Source organism: Nematolebias whitei, chromosome 3, assembly GCF_014905685.2.
Source record: "Nematolebias whitei isolate Nwh7 chromosome 3, NemWhi1, whole genome shotgun sequence".
NCBI lineage: Eukaryota > Metazoa > Chordata > Actinopteri > Cyprinodontiformes > Rivulidae > Nematolebias > Nematolebias whitei.
The window spans coordinates 8,867,675-8,882,638 of record NC_056500.1 but is presented as its reverse complement, the minus strand read 5'-3'; the positions used below and the strand labels follow the sequence as shown (position 1 = coordinate 8,882,638).

The 14,964-nt window shown below is 43.7% G+C and overlaps 1 protein-coding gene across 1 annotated transcript in view; it reads right to left on the bottom strand.

Moving 5' to 3' along the window:
* LOC119407675 (N-acetyllactosaminide beta-1,3-N-acetylglucosaminyltransferase 3) overlaps positions 1 to 14,140 on the bottom strand; it is a 21,672-nt gene extending 7,532 nt beyond the window's left edge. Inside the window, exon 1 of the mRNA XM_037674494.1 lies at positions 14,115 to 14,140. The gene's annotated coding sequence lies outside the window, so the exon portion shown is untranslated. The remainder of the gene's footprint in view (positions 1 to 14,114) is intronic.
* Between the last annotated feature and the right edge of the window lie 824 nt (positions 14,141 to 14,964).

The window sequence follows — 14,964 nt, the reverse complement described above, 5'->3', positions numbered from 1 at the left end:
TGTATGTATGTATGTATGTATGTATGTATGTATGTATGTATGTATGTATCCTTTATTTAACCAGGAAAATAACTCATTGAGATTAAAAATCTCGTTTCCAAGAGTGACCTGGCCAAGACAACAGCATAAAACATACAACAAATCCAAAATACTAAATCAATTACACAAATACATATCCAGGAGCAATCACATTAATTCCACATTAGAGCAGTTACAGGAGCCAAGTGATCTGAGCTCTCGTTCCTTTAGAATTGACTTAAATTGTCCCAATGTAACAAGAGATGATAACCTTAAATCCTTCTGCAGAATATTCCAGGGACGAAATATTTAAAAGCCTTTTTACCCAGTTCAGTTCTGACCTTTGGGACCTGCATCAAAATGATGTCCTGAGAGCGCAGACTATAATGGTTGTTAGTTCTAGATAAAAGTGAACATAAATATGTAGGAAGATGCCCAAGGATGCATTTATAGACAAAAACCAACAAGTGAGAAAGTCTGCGGTCAGTCAAAGAGGGACATTTTGCTGTAGCAAACAAAGTGCAGTGATGTGTTCGATAGCCACAGTCAGTCATAAAACGGAGGGCACAATGATATGCAGCATCCAATTTTTTCAAAACCTGGGCTGAAGAGTTCATAAATAGCAGATCTCCATAATCCACCAGGGGCAGAATAGTTGAAACAATCAGGTGCCTTCTGCCTTGGTGTGAGAAACACTTTTTGTTTCTAAAAAAGAAACCCAATTTAAGTTTTAGTTAAGGTAGGTATGATAAGACAGAGTTTATTGCAGCTCCTCAGACTGACAAAGTCTTTTGGATAAAAGCTGAAACGTTCAACAATATTTTTTTCTTTTTGACCTGATTTTTCTACCTGGATTATTGACCATGCATCAGGGCATCACATGGCGGCACGTTAACATGCAACGGCTGCTCTGGCGTAGAAAAACTGTGGTTCTTTTTGTATTTTCGCTGTTAATTTTATTTACATGTTCGAGACCACCTCACTCATAAATGTATGGGAACCGAAACTACCATAGTTTACAACCGCCAGACGCTGCTACAGTCAAGAAACTAGTTAGAAACCAACAACCTTCAAGATGGTGTGATGATTTCCCCCCCGTTACTTGCATGATTTTGCAATCTGCTCAAGTTGTAGCATTTTTTTTTGCACGTTACTCAGCTAAAAACTTGACACTGCTGCCAACCACAAGTCAGAACATGTTTCTACCTCGTGTACCATCTACAGTGTCTCTACTCTTGTTGCTTAATTACTTGTTTAGGTTAGAATGTTTAGAGATGTGTCTTTGTATTAATTATTGATCTGTTATGTTGTGTATCTGCACTGTGTGTGTTGTATTGTTTGGCACTTTATGTTCTGTGTTGCACTGTCATCCTGGAGAAACGCTGTTTCATTTCAATATGTACTTGTACATAGCTGAAATGGCAAAACAAACCTCTCTGACTGGCTCTGTACAGTGACAACATGACACCAGATAACACACAGCTGCACCCTGGAAATCTACTGATAAATGTAATGCTGACAAAGTTTTTTTTTTTTACAAGAACTCTGATAGTTAGCTCATTAAAACTGCCAAAATAAATACATAAAAACATCTATCTTTGGAATATTACATCAGATAGCTGATCAGTCGTCTTAAATTTGCTGGCTGCTGACCCTCATTTTGACAGTGCTGTTGATTGTGTTTGTTTCTGTTAGCAAAATATTGCATGAGCAGCTGGACGGACTTTAATGAAACTCTCAGAATGTAATTAAGAAATTTGAAAAACTTTGGGAGTCCACCTGATTCATGATCAATGCAGACATGTTCCTGTTTTTAGTTTTCTACTTCACTTTATAATCTACCAGTAGCTGTTTTTGTTTAATTTTTTTTAAATACCATTTTCTTTCATTTGTTATTCTCAATTAGTATGCATTCTTTTGTGATTGTCTACTGTTGTGAATATGCTATGATTCAATTCAATTCAATTCATTTCAATTCAAAAATACTTTATTAATCCCAAAGGGAAATTATTTGTTGTTGTAACTCGTTATCCTCATTTCATTAAGAGATGTTATAGATGCTGATGGCTGTAAACAGGAAGGATTTATTGTAAAGGTCCATCCCACAGTGGATCCTAAGAAACTGGCTGCAGATGCCGTCCGATCTGTCTACTCAGACTCGGCTGGCCTCTTGGTTCCCCCGGTCTGTAGGACCACCCGAATGTCGGGCAGAACTCCTCCCAGAGCGATGGCCACTCCTCCCAGCAGCCTGCCGAGCTCCTCGTCGCTGCGGAGAGCCATCTGTAGGTGCCGAGGGACGATCCTGTCCCTCCACTGTCATGAGCCGTGTTTCCTGCTAGTTCCAGGATCTCAGTGGTCAGGCACTCGAGCACAGCTGGCAGGTAGATGAGAATGCATCCACAGAACATCCTTTTCAACTCATTTGAGATTTGGGGCTGTAGTCGAGATAAAATCAGGTCTCTCTTGTAAATGAGACCCCGAGGCTCAATGGGACTAACCTGTATAAATAAATGTTGAATGAATGATGACCATCACAGCTAGTCAACCGTAGTGCACACAAAAGTGGCTCTACTCTGTTAATTCAGCTGGAATTTTGTGTGGTAGTAGCTGATAGTCATCCCCAATTCATTAACAGTTCGTGCAAGATTTTGGTTTGAATCTTTGGCATGTAAAGTGTAAACATACATTTATTCAAATGCTAGTTTTTAAATTATAATCGTATGAATGCTGATTCCTGCCATGTTCCCCCGTGTGACCTCAGTGACCAATCTATATTTTCTTGTGCCACATACTGCACCAAATACTGTGCTACATACTGCACCAAATACTGTGCTACATACTGTAATATATACTGTGCTACATACTGTAATATATATACTGTGCTACATACTGCACCAAATACTGTGCTACATACTGCACCATATACTGTGCCGCATACTGCACCAAATACTGTGCTACATACTGTAATATATACTGTGCTGCAAACTGTAATATATACTGTGCTGCATACTACACCAAATACTGTGCCACATACTGCACCAAATACTGTGCTAGATACTGTACCAAATATTGTGCTACATACTGTACCAAATGTTGTGCTATGCATACTGTACCAAATACTGTACTACATACTGCACCAAATACTGTGCTACATACTGCACCAAATAATGTGATACATACTACACCAAATACTGTGCTGCATACTGCACCAAATACTGTGTCACATACTGCAACAAATACTGTGCTACATACTGCACCAAATACTGTGCTACATACTACACCAAATACTGTGCTACATACTACACCAAATACTGTGCTGCATACTGCACCAAATACTGTGCCGCATACTGCACCAAATACTGTGCTAGATACTGTACCAAATACTGTACCAAATGTTGTGCTATGCATACTGTATCAAATACTGTACTACATACTGTACCAAATGTTGTGCTATGCATACTGTATCAAATACTGTACTACATACTGTACCAAATACTGTGCTACAGTCCTTCGTATGAAGGATGAAATGTCTCAACAACAACAACAAAAAAAAAGAAACCGTCCGGATGACCTGACTGAACTTTGTTGGATGTTCTACCTGGATTATTGAGCATGAACTTTGAAGACTGTGCTCCACACTACACCGTGCTACTTCATTAACCCTTTGAAAGCAAAGCAAAAGAAGCACTGTCTCTTATTATCGTCAGGCAATCTGGGTGAATGAGAAAGGAAGAAGGATGGATGTAGTTGAGGTTGTGCACACAAAAAACCTTATTTGCATTCTCTCGTGCTGCTAAATGGTATTTCTTACTCCACAGGAAGGCAGAAACCGACGAAAACCTGAAACTCACATTATGTGCGTAGAGATGTTTAGCAGGTTTAGACTATTTTAAAATTTTATTTACCCTTTATTTATACAGGTAGTCGCATTGAGTCATGCCAACTCATTTTCAAGAGAGACCCGTTTGGGATCGAATGGTGGGGGTTAAGGGCCTTTTTCAAGGGCCCAGAGTGGGGCAAATGAGGGTTGAGGCAGGTGTGGGTGTTTCACCTTTTCCACCCACAGTTTTGCTGTTGTCAGTCAGGGGAGTTGAACCTGTGACTTTCCGATCACAGGCCCATCTTCTCCAACCTCTGCGCCACCACTCCCCAAAGACTAGCTTATGAAAATGATATGATATCCCATTATTTCAGGGTTGAACCATGCTAGCAGGATTTTTTTAGCCCATAGCATCACGACGCACTTTGACAGAGCTGCTTTGTGTGTCAGCAGTGACATCATTGTGCTGCTGATGCTCAGAGCACGGCGACGGCGCAGGAAAGAGAACAGCTCAAGTTATTTGGCGAGTATAAGAGTGGCAGATACACATCATGTGCAACGTTTGTATCTGCGGTGAAGAGCGGGGTCGACGTCCAGCATGAAGGAGTCCTGCTTGGCATGAATCACAGCGAGCAGACTGAGCGTTCGAAGTTCGAATGCTCCGCCAACTGACACATCGGGTGTTGCTGGTGGCAACAAACCAAAACATAGTCATGTCTCCACAGTATGGGTGGAATATGTGTTGGTAAAAAGGTACAGTGAGACATTAACTCATTGCAGAAAAACTGTCATTTAGATTAATGTGAACTGAAAAGAAAAACTCCCACCATTACCTCATCGCATGACTGACTCTTTCACAAAACATGAGTGAATCTTTTTTCCTTCAGATAAAAAAACAACAACATAAAAACAAAGGAAAGTTTGGAGTTTTAAGACTTAGTTAAATGAAAAAAAAAGGTGTGTCCAAATGCAAATACATTGAGAGGATGCTTCATCTTTGATAGATACTTTAAAAAACTGTGAACATTTAAAAAAAAAAAAAAGAGTTTCCCAAATCTCTGGAAATAGACAAGATTTGGACAAATCTAAAACAGTTGCTTAAGAGAAAGTGTTTCATGTTGCTTTATGCTTTTCACCAAATGCTTAAAACATTTTTTTGCAAGTTCACAGAGCATGCTCAGTATGTTTGAGATTTGTTTCTCATTATTCCTGTTTCATATATAATTAGACATTTTAGCACATGACTCAGAGTTTGCAAAAAAAGGTGCAAAGCTCAAAGTGAGCTACTATACATACAAGCTAATAGACATCAAGGGTCATGCTCAACAATCCAGGTAAAAAAAAATCCAACAATGTTCAGTCAAGTCATCTGGACAGTTTCTTTTATCATTGAGAGACGTTTCGCTCTCCATCCGAAGGACTTCATCAGTCTGAGGAGTCACAAAGAAACTGTGAACCACTTTGGCTCTGGCAACTAGGGAGGAGTCGACGGTGGAGAGGACAGCCCCCAGAAACCATCTTATCACCAGCAAACTGGTTGGTCCACTGTGGGAATGAACTGTTTAGTGGAGAAAACAGTTTCTTTGTGACTCCTCAGACTGATGGAGGGCGAAACGTCTCTCAAGCTAAAATAGGTTTTTCATTCATGTGAAGTGATTAGTAATGAGTTTGCTGGGTTTAGATCAGCAGAACTATCACAACTTATCAGTTTTAGGATAAAAACGCTTTTTAAAATCCTTTATAGAGAAACTGTGAACTTTCCAGTTAATTGAAACAGCATTTAAGGAGCTGCAGTCAGTGATTCAGGGAATTGTGAGTAGAGAAAAATACAAATCTCCATCAGAACTCCTTACTACAAGCTAAACGTGTAGATTATTATTTTAATAACAAATAGGGGGAAATGCAAGACTGCTCATTTAAAAGAGGGAGGAGGCTGAAACTCAAGACTGACAGTTAAATGGTTGTGGGGGTCCACCATGACCAAACCGGTTCCACAGCAGGTTTGGAGCGGAGCTTCAGCACCAGGTCTGTTTTCACTGATGAAGCAGAAACTTGTTGCAATAGCATTCTGCTATTCTAGAAAAAAAACACACACAAAAAAAACGTAACACTTCTGGGAAAGAGAACCTGAACTCCAAGGTCTCCTCAGACTAATCTGATAAGATTTGTGAGAAGAAAGGCCAAAGTGTACACGGTCAAATTTACCTTTCTCAGAGAAAACCAGCCCACCCTCTGTTTCACCCGTGACAAAAATATTACACGTTTTCTCAACCAACATATATCGCTAAATACAAGGGAGCACGTTGAATAAAATAACATTTTCACTTTTAACTGGAACAATGAGCAGCAGAGGGGTTTTCTGAATCTGATCATATAGATTTTTTTAGGCCATAAAGTTTCTTTATGACTAACTCTTCTTATGGTCGGGTTAACATTTAAACAAGTTGATGGGTTTAACCCGAGTTGAGGTAAAGGAATGAAATCTTTCTCAAACATAGTTTTTCACTTGAGGTTAATGTTTAATCTTACCTGAAATAAACTTCTATCCTATGTAATTTTCTTTGAAGATTGTAGTCCCTGGATTATCGCGGGGGTTACGTTCCAGAGACCCCCGTAATAATAAAAACCATGAAGTAGGAACGCTATATTTATTTTAGTATTATATATATATATATATATATAATATATATATATATATTAAGGCTTGATTATGCTTAGATAGTTATTGTGTTCATTTTGAAGGTATAATGGTTGTAACCACGAGTCAGACAGTGAAGCTTCGTGAAGACTCGTGACGATCACGCAGGAGCGTTTGTTGAAAGCAAGTTATATTCTGTGAAGCGCCATCTGGTGGCTGATTCTTGTACTACAACAAGAAAGCTGCATGCTAGCTGGGCAAAGTTCTTGACGATGAACACCCGCTGCTTAATAACCGGAGCGTCTTATTTATGTCCAAATTTATGATTCATCTTATATTTAATATGTGCGGCTTAGAGACAGGTGTGTTCTGTAGTCCGAGAATTACGGTAATAAGCAACTTGTGCTTTATATTGTTTCTGTCTAGTGTTTTTGAGGGTAAAAACAAAAGTACTTTTGGATTAAATCCCCTTTGTTTGTGATCACTGTAGCTCTCTGGGAGAAAAATACCTGATTCTTTTAGTGCTAAACCTGAAAAAAGATATATTTTTATAACAAAGTACGTTTTAATGACTACAAAATCTGCTTTTGCAGGCTTGATAGTTAAAATATTTCTAACCTTTAAACAAAAGAAAAATCAAACTTAAAAACAATCCTACTGCACAATGAAACTAAAAGCAAATGATTTATGTGCGTTTTGTAGCATTTCTCGGTATAAAGAGATTGCCGACAAAGACGAGTTTGTTTCGCAGTTCTATGTCGTATAAGCTTCGCCCTTTAAGGCCTTCGCTTTAGTGGTTTATCCCGTTATGCAGAGCATAAGCACTGAAAAAATTAGTCCACGCCCACCTGCTGTGTGGGCCCCACCCGGTCCGTATAAATTACGTTAAGAGCGGGAAATCGGCTCCCATTTTTTCTTCAGCGAGCTAATATAGCACTGTCAGAAGAACAAAGAAGATAAATTGTGTAAATGACCAACCTTGTGAAGGATGCTGGGCCCGGCAGTCGACCTCCGGTCGTCCGGTGAGTTCTCCTCCCCGAGGAGAAGATGACAGCAGTCTTATTCCAAGGTAAGCGTCGTGGAACATTTCCCAGTGACAGGTCACCACACGCTGGACAACGCCATCTTGTGTTTTTTCCTCTTATCGCCGACCCTCGGGGCGAACCGGATGGTTCCTCCGGGGCAAGGCGTGCTCAGCTGCAGCCCCCGCTGCTCATTCCCTCCCGGGGAGCGTAGTGTAGGTGGAGGGGGGCTGAGTGAATGCTCACCCCATCCCACCTCGTTTCGCATCGGCGATCACACCGCTCCCGGCCGACAGCGCCCTCAGGGGTTGCCCGGCGGAACCCGGGAGGAGGCTGACATGAAGGGACCCCTTTTTTTTCTACGTCCCTCGCCTTTTCCCGCCAGTTCGGATGATCGGCGGGAAGGTTGTTTTTCACTGGGCTCCACTGTGGCTCACCGTCTTGATCCATACGGCCTCGCGTTCCAACAGGACGTTCCACGGGCGAGGCCGCAGACGGTTCTTTCCTGGTAGATTAGAGGAGTCGGTCCCCAGTCCGCTCCCATCACCAGAGTTGAGGGATTCACCGAGCGGGGCTATTCCTCGGTAACCCCTCCTGGAGCCAAGCCTCGCGGAAGCTTCCGGAGCGAAGCTGCCCAGGTCGGAGCAGCGTCCCGTCCCTCCGGAGGAACACGAACCAGACGGCGAACACGCTCTCCAATCGAGCCCACCAATGTGTTTTCAGGCAGCCGCAGTTAGCAACAACGTGCGCTGCTAGCATATAGCATGTCCAAGGGATTGAAGGCCGCAGACCTGCCTTGGAGACAAGAACTCCCTCTGTCAGGCAGCTGACGCCAGCTCAACATGTGTGCCTCTCCCACGGTTTGCCTGTCGAGGACTGCAGCGCGGAGGACGATGACCCAACGACCCACCTGGCTTCGTTACTCCCCTCGCTGCCGGAGAATCTGCACAAGACCTGATGAAGCCGCTGGAGGGACCGTCGCGAGCAAGCTTCGACTTTTCCACGGCCGCGGCTCTCGCTGAGTTCCACCACCAGCCCCGCCCGTCAGAATCCAGCCCTCTTCACTCCGGCAGCCTGCAGCTCAGCGTTTCCCCAGAGTTCGCCTGCAAGACAGCGCTCTGGGCAAACAATCGCAGAGCTCATGAGAGAGAAAGCTCTCAAAATGACGGTCTCCGGAGGGTGTGTGTAAAAGTGACACGAAAGTTGAAATAAATCATCATTAATGATCAAGTGTCTGTTTTTTAGCCAGTCTGTAAGCCCGGATGAGCTCACAGCGGCCGCACACATAAGAGCCGGTGTCCTTTATAAGGCTTTTTAAACTCACCGCCGCTCCAAGACATTATTAGTCGATTACAGGGCACGATGGTAAGTGAAAATAACTCGTTATAATCCCGGGCTGCACGTTTTTCACCCAAGCGATGTCAACTCGCACTCGTGGGATGAAACAGCCCCACACACGAGCCGGTGTCCCTAAATAAAGGTTTTTAAACTCACCGTCGCTCTAAGACATGACGAGTCGATCACGGCACAACGGTAAGCGAAAATAACTCATTACCAACTAGAACTGCACGATCCTCACTCAAGCGGTGTCAACTCGCACTTGTGGGATGGAACAGCCTCCACATGAGCCGGTGTCCTTAAACAGGATTTTAACTCACCGCCGCTCTGACATGACGAGTCGATCACTAAGATGAACAGCCTCCATCCAACAGCGCTACGTTGATGCTGGCGCACACACACAGCTGCCGGCGCTAACCAGCTCACATCGGTATAAATGTGGTCCGCAGGCTGGTTCGGGTGGGGGCCCTTCTCTCTCACAAGAAACGACACCCGTCTCGACGAATCAACGCGGGCAGCCGTCACCACCGCGTCTCAGCTTTCGGCAGCTCAACGCAGCTAAACGTGAAGCAGCTGAAGAACCCGGTAATGAGTCCCGCCTCCCTCCAGCGCGCGCCCCTCCAGCGAGAGCGGCGCGCGTCCCTCCAGAGACAACGGGTGCTCCCGCGGGGCTAGCAGCCTTCACTCCAACAGCACGGCGTAAACGAAGTCACGCCCTCCGCCTTTTCAACGTTCGCACAGCGACGTCAAACGCGCAGCCCCACCGCGTCATCAGCTGTCACACGCTTCGCCTCAGCACAAGTCTCGCCCGGGATCACACAGAAAACATTCCCGCGACGCATGACGGCGGTTGAGGGGCGGACGGCTGACAGCCGTACAAAACATGACACATCACTTAACGCACGTTCACCCTACGAACGTTACGTAGAGTGGCTAAAACATGCTCGCCGTTTTTCAGATGGATGGACAAGGTTTTTATGCAAATGGTACAAGTTACAGTTTGCAACCCGAACCCCTCCATTCAGAGGAGTTATAAAAAACGGCCCCGTCATCATCAGACTAAATCTCATCCCTAAATGCAGAAATCCAAGTGTTTTCTGATAAAAGTAATCTACAGAGTTCCCCAAGGGAGAGAAAACACAAGGTTTTTTACTCACGGATCGGAGGGGTGAGACCGTTCTTGGATCTGTTGTTTAACATCCAGAGAACGCATACCGATCATTCTAAAACACAGAGACGAGAGTTTTTGTTTTACCTGGATGATCTGCTGCTCCTGTCAATTCAGACAGGAGGCGCTGATGCAGGATCAGGTGTTGACATCACACCTGTTAAATCTGGGCTTCGCCATAAATTGGGAAGAAGCTCGATTTTTCCGGCCCAGACATTTGTTTCTGGGAGTGGAATTAAATTCAACCACCATGAAAACTCGTTTATCACAAACTAGATTCGACACTTTTTAAAAAAAGTCAACTCAGCCACGTAAGATCTGGCAAGTGATAACAGCTGTCTCCGTCATGAAGCTGTTGAAATGATGTCACTCACACAGTGGTTCCGCTGGTTTGTTTCACATGAGACGCCTCCAGAGGTGTTTCTGCACGTCTGCATGTGGATCCAGTAAAACAAAACGACGGATGATCATTGTCCCTTCCTCTGTGGAAGCAGACCTCCGACTCTGGGGAAACACCTTGTTTCCTGTCAGAGGGAGTCCCCCTCAGCAGACCCACGTCACGGGTCAGTCTTCTTCACTGACACGTTGCTGTCAGGCTGGGGGGGGGGGGGGGGACATGCCTATCTCAAGCAGTAGGGGCGCTGTGGCCCCACTACACATCAGCCCACATCAATGTTTTTGGAGTGTCGCACAGTACTGAATGTGATTCAACACTTTGCTCCCGTGCTACAGAATCAACACGTGTTGATTCACACAGACAACATGATGACTGCTGCGTACATAACCATCAAAGGGTGTGCGTTCAGCTCAGATGTTACACATTGTGCGAAAGCTACTGAGTTGGGTTCATCAAAACCTGCTCTTTATTAGAGCGGTTTACATATCCGGTGTTCTGAACGTGGACCGGACCCTCCATCCAGACCTGATGTTTTCAGACGCAGCAGAAGTTGGCAAGCAGCTGTGGACCTGTTTGCGACGTGAGAAGAACGCTCAGTGTCAACTATGGTTTTCCCTGAGCCCGCGAGACGATCCATCGCTGGGGGGGGACGCATTTGCTCACAGCCGGTGGCCCAAAACGCTTTTATACGCGTTTCTTTTCCCCCACCTCCTCTGTTTTTTACGGTTCCTGAACCGAGTTCAGGAGGAGGGATTGACAGCTCTCCTGGTGGCTCCCGGCGTGTGAACGCACCATGGTTCCCAGGCCTGCAACGTCTGTTGTCGGGTCGCCGTGGAACTGTCGTGGAGGGAGGATGCTCTCCTTCAGGCAGGAGGAGCGACCAAGAGTTACCCAGAAATAGGTCAACACCTGTGGGTCTGACCGCTGAGCGGTCCCACTTAGAGGATGGGTCTCCCTCAGGAGATAGTGTGCACAATTCAAGATTCACGTGCTGCATCTACCACAGTTCTGTACACATCAAAGGGGACGGCTTTTCAGCGCTGGTGTACAGAGAAGGTTTAGAGGCCACCTCATGCTTTTTAGGCGGCGTGTTGTTTTTCTACAACAGCTGATGGATAAGGAGTTGGTTTTCAGTACGCTTTAACGTACAGTTGCAGTCATCTATTCCTGCCACGAAGGTTTTCGGAGACAGAACAGCTTTTAATCACCCGCTGATGAAGCGTTTTTCTAAAAGATGTTCAGAGACACAGGCCTGCTTCATGTCCACTTGCTCCACAGTGGGATTTAACGCTGGTCCTGCGAGCCCTGATCAAAGCTCCAATTGAGCTTCTGGATCAGGTTTCATTTAAATTCTTGTCTCTTTAAACAGCCCTGCTGCTGGTTTTTAACACCCGCTAAGAGGATAAGTAATTATCTGCCCTCTCTGTTGCTTCGTCATGCCTTAGAATTAGGCTGACGGGCAGCTCAGCTGATTTAAGACCAACCCAGCTTTTATGCCTAAAACATCACGAGCTCTTTTAAATCAAGAGTGATATCGTTGGAGGGGTCTTTTCCCCCCCACAGATCAGAAGAGGAAGCATCTTTTCATCTTCTCTGCCCGGTGCAGGCGTTGACGTGTTACATAACGCACACAGCTGCAATGCGTTTCAAACTCAACAATTGTTTGTGCATTATAGAGATGCTTCTGCAGGTCGCCATTATCCATCCAGCGCTTGTCACTCTGGCTGTGTGAGGCCATTTCTGAAGCCTACAGAGCATCAGATCTAGAGCCTCCTGTCAACCTCTAAGCACACTCCACCAGGGGTATCGCATCTTCGACTGCTCTGCATAATGGTATGTCAATGCAGGACATTTGCACTGCGGCTGCATGGTCAACACCCTGCTCATTTATTCGCTTTTACCTACGTGATGTAACGGCTCGTTCCATGACACATTCTGTCCTTAGTGCTCTAACAGAATGAATATTATTGTTCTCATGGAACTCTGTTTAAGCTCACTTCTGTCTGCATGCATTACAGTGTGAGATGTTGTTATCAGTCACAAGTCGTGTCTATGATTTTGGTTCTATTGTCACTAATCAGTTCACGATTATTGTTACCAATCAGTTCAATTGATTTATAATCAATTTATGGACATTAATCTGTTTATACTGTTCAGCCATGAACCAGTTGGTTCATGCCCGCCCCCCCCCCCCCCCTCTTTTCAACTTCTTCTTCCCGTTGAAAGTTTTCCGGGGTATTCATGCTTTGTCAGAACGCATAGCTACACAACATGCGTCTGTGCATGGCACATAACTACGCGATGCATAGTTATGCACACGGGGAGCTGAGTGACAAGACGTTTTTTGGGCAAGCTTCCGCTTCTTACTGTGTTCGAATGGACCCAGTGAGGCGAGGACCACATCGGCTTCGCCCTTTACCCACTAAAGCGAAGGCCTTAAAGGGCGAAGCTTATACGACATAGAACGTTGGTTACGTACTGTAACCCCAGATTCTATGAGTATAAGCGTAGCCCTTTAAGCGTCGGGCCTCACTGGCTCCTAAATGGCTGAAGAAAAAAGCTATTTTGGGAGCCGATTTCCCGCTCTTAACGTAATTTATATGGACCGGGTGGGGCCCACACAGCAGGTGGGCGTGGACTAATTTTTTCAGTGCTTATGCTCTGCATAACGGGATAAACCACTAAAGCGAAGGCCTTAAAGGGCTACGCTTATACTCATAGAATCTGGGGTTACAGTACGTAACCAACGTTTTGACATTTTAGTTCTTCCCACTTTCTAAGCGGCAACACTTTTTGAAAACAATCTCAACTTTGCTGTCCTCCCTTCCTTCCTCAGTTTCCTGCCTTTAGAAAAAACTAAATGCAGACACATAAAATATTCTCAAACCCACTCCGTCATAAAATTTTCAATATTTAACTCATTAATCTTTTCTTTCATCACAGCAGCTTATCTCACCTTCTCTGCTTTGAGATTGGCCAAAGTCTTCTATCCTCATCTAAAGCTGCATTCATCCTAGTCTATAGGTTCACCTGATTTCAAGAAAATGTAGCTTAGAAAAACCAAACAATAATAGGCCACATAACTTTAAAATTAACTGTAAATGAGCAGAGAGAAGTAAAAAGCCTTTCAGGTCTGAGCCTGGTTGAGTATTTTCATTACCAATGTTGAAACCATTTATAACAAATGTGTTATGGGGGAATAAAATGGTAAAAGTGACTGAATCCATGTTGTCTGACTGATTAATAATACTAATTTAAAAACGTTTAAAGATTCAGAAAGTTAATTAAACTACGAGGCGTGAGGATGAGTGAAACTACATGGAAACACTGAGATAAAACCCCTTTCAGTAGTAAATCAGATCTTTATTTTTACCCATTTATAATAATAAAAACAGAAATACACTGAGACGGGTCTGAGTGAAGCAGACACGCTGCTGACATGAAGGTTAGAGATCATGTGTCAGTATTTTTAGCTCAAGCTGACACCTGCATCTGTCCTACACACTAGTCGTCCTACAGAGAGAACACAGCAAAAGGCTGTAATTAAAGCGGAAATGAAATGAGTGCCTGATGCGCAGGTGCTTTAATTAAACTGAATTCTGATTAAACTCCTTCAAGTTGTTTCCTCTCGTCTCAACACAAACCGTCTCAGTCTTTCACCTTTAAGAAACCTTCCCTTCATGTTTTTGTATAAAATAAGAAACATGTCTTACCGGTTGAAGCCCTCTGTGTGTGTGTGTTCTCCGGGTCTGGGCTGTGTGTGTGTGGAGAGGGGTGGTAACCAGTCAGTCCCGTGCGCCTTGAGGCGCGCGCTGCAGGGCGGTGACTCCATGTGCGTCAGGAGCCTCCCCATCCCAGCGCGTCTAGTCTTCGTATCGATACGAGCGCGATGAGATCGATATTTGAGTACAATTTTTACAAAAATATATATATATTAAAAAAAAATGAAGTTTTTTATTTTATTTTTTTGTTTCTCCGTGCGGTGGAGTATAGATCAAATGTAAACACTGGCCGAAACAAGCCTCAGATAATTATTTAATCGCTTCTGGTTGCACAACAAATTCAGAATAACATTGTAGCATCCTTAAAAAAAATCTTATACAAAAGGCAGATTATTGTAATAAATGGTTTAAAGTGCACAAATTAAATATTTTAATAGATTGCTTTGTTACTGGAGGCAGAGATGTTTGCTGTTCAGACTCCTGTTGGAACACCAGAAAAGAGGGAACGGAGTAAACTTCAATTTGTGTATCGGAGCAGATGTAGCCATCCATCCGTATTTAATTAAAAAAAAAAAATATGATTTTTTATTGCAAACGTGGAGCATATGAACAAAACAGAACAATAGATAACTAATTACAAACACAAATAACATATCAGAACATAAAACAGTAGTTTACAATGTTAACATCAATCGGTGCTCGATGCTTTTTAGCATCTGAGCTTAGTTTTAAGGATTTTATATAGGCTATTAAAAAAACCCCTGGAAATTAGGCTTATTGTAAATATTTCAAGGTGTGAATGTGATATTTATTAAAAATAACAACATATGAAGATTCTGTT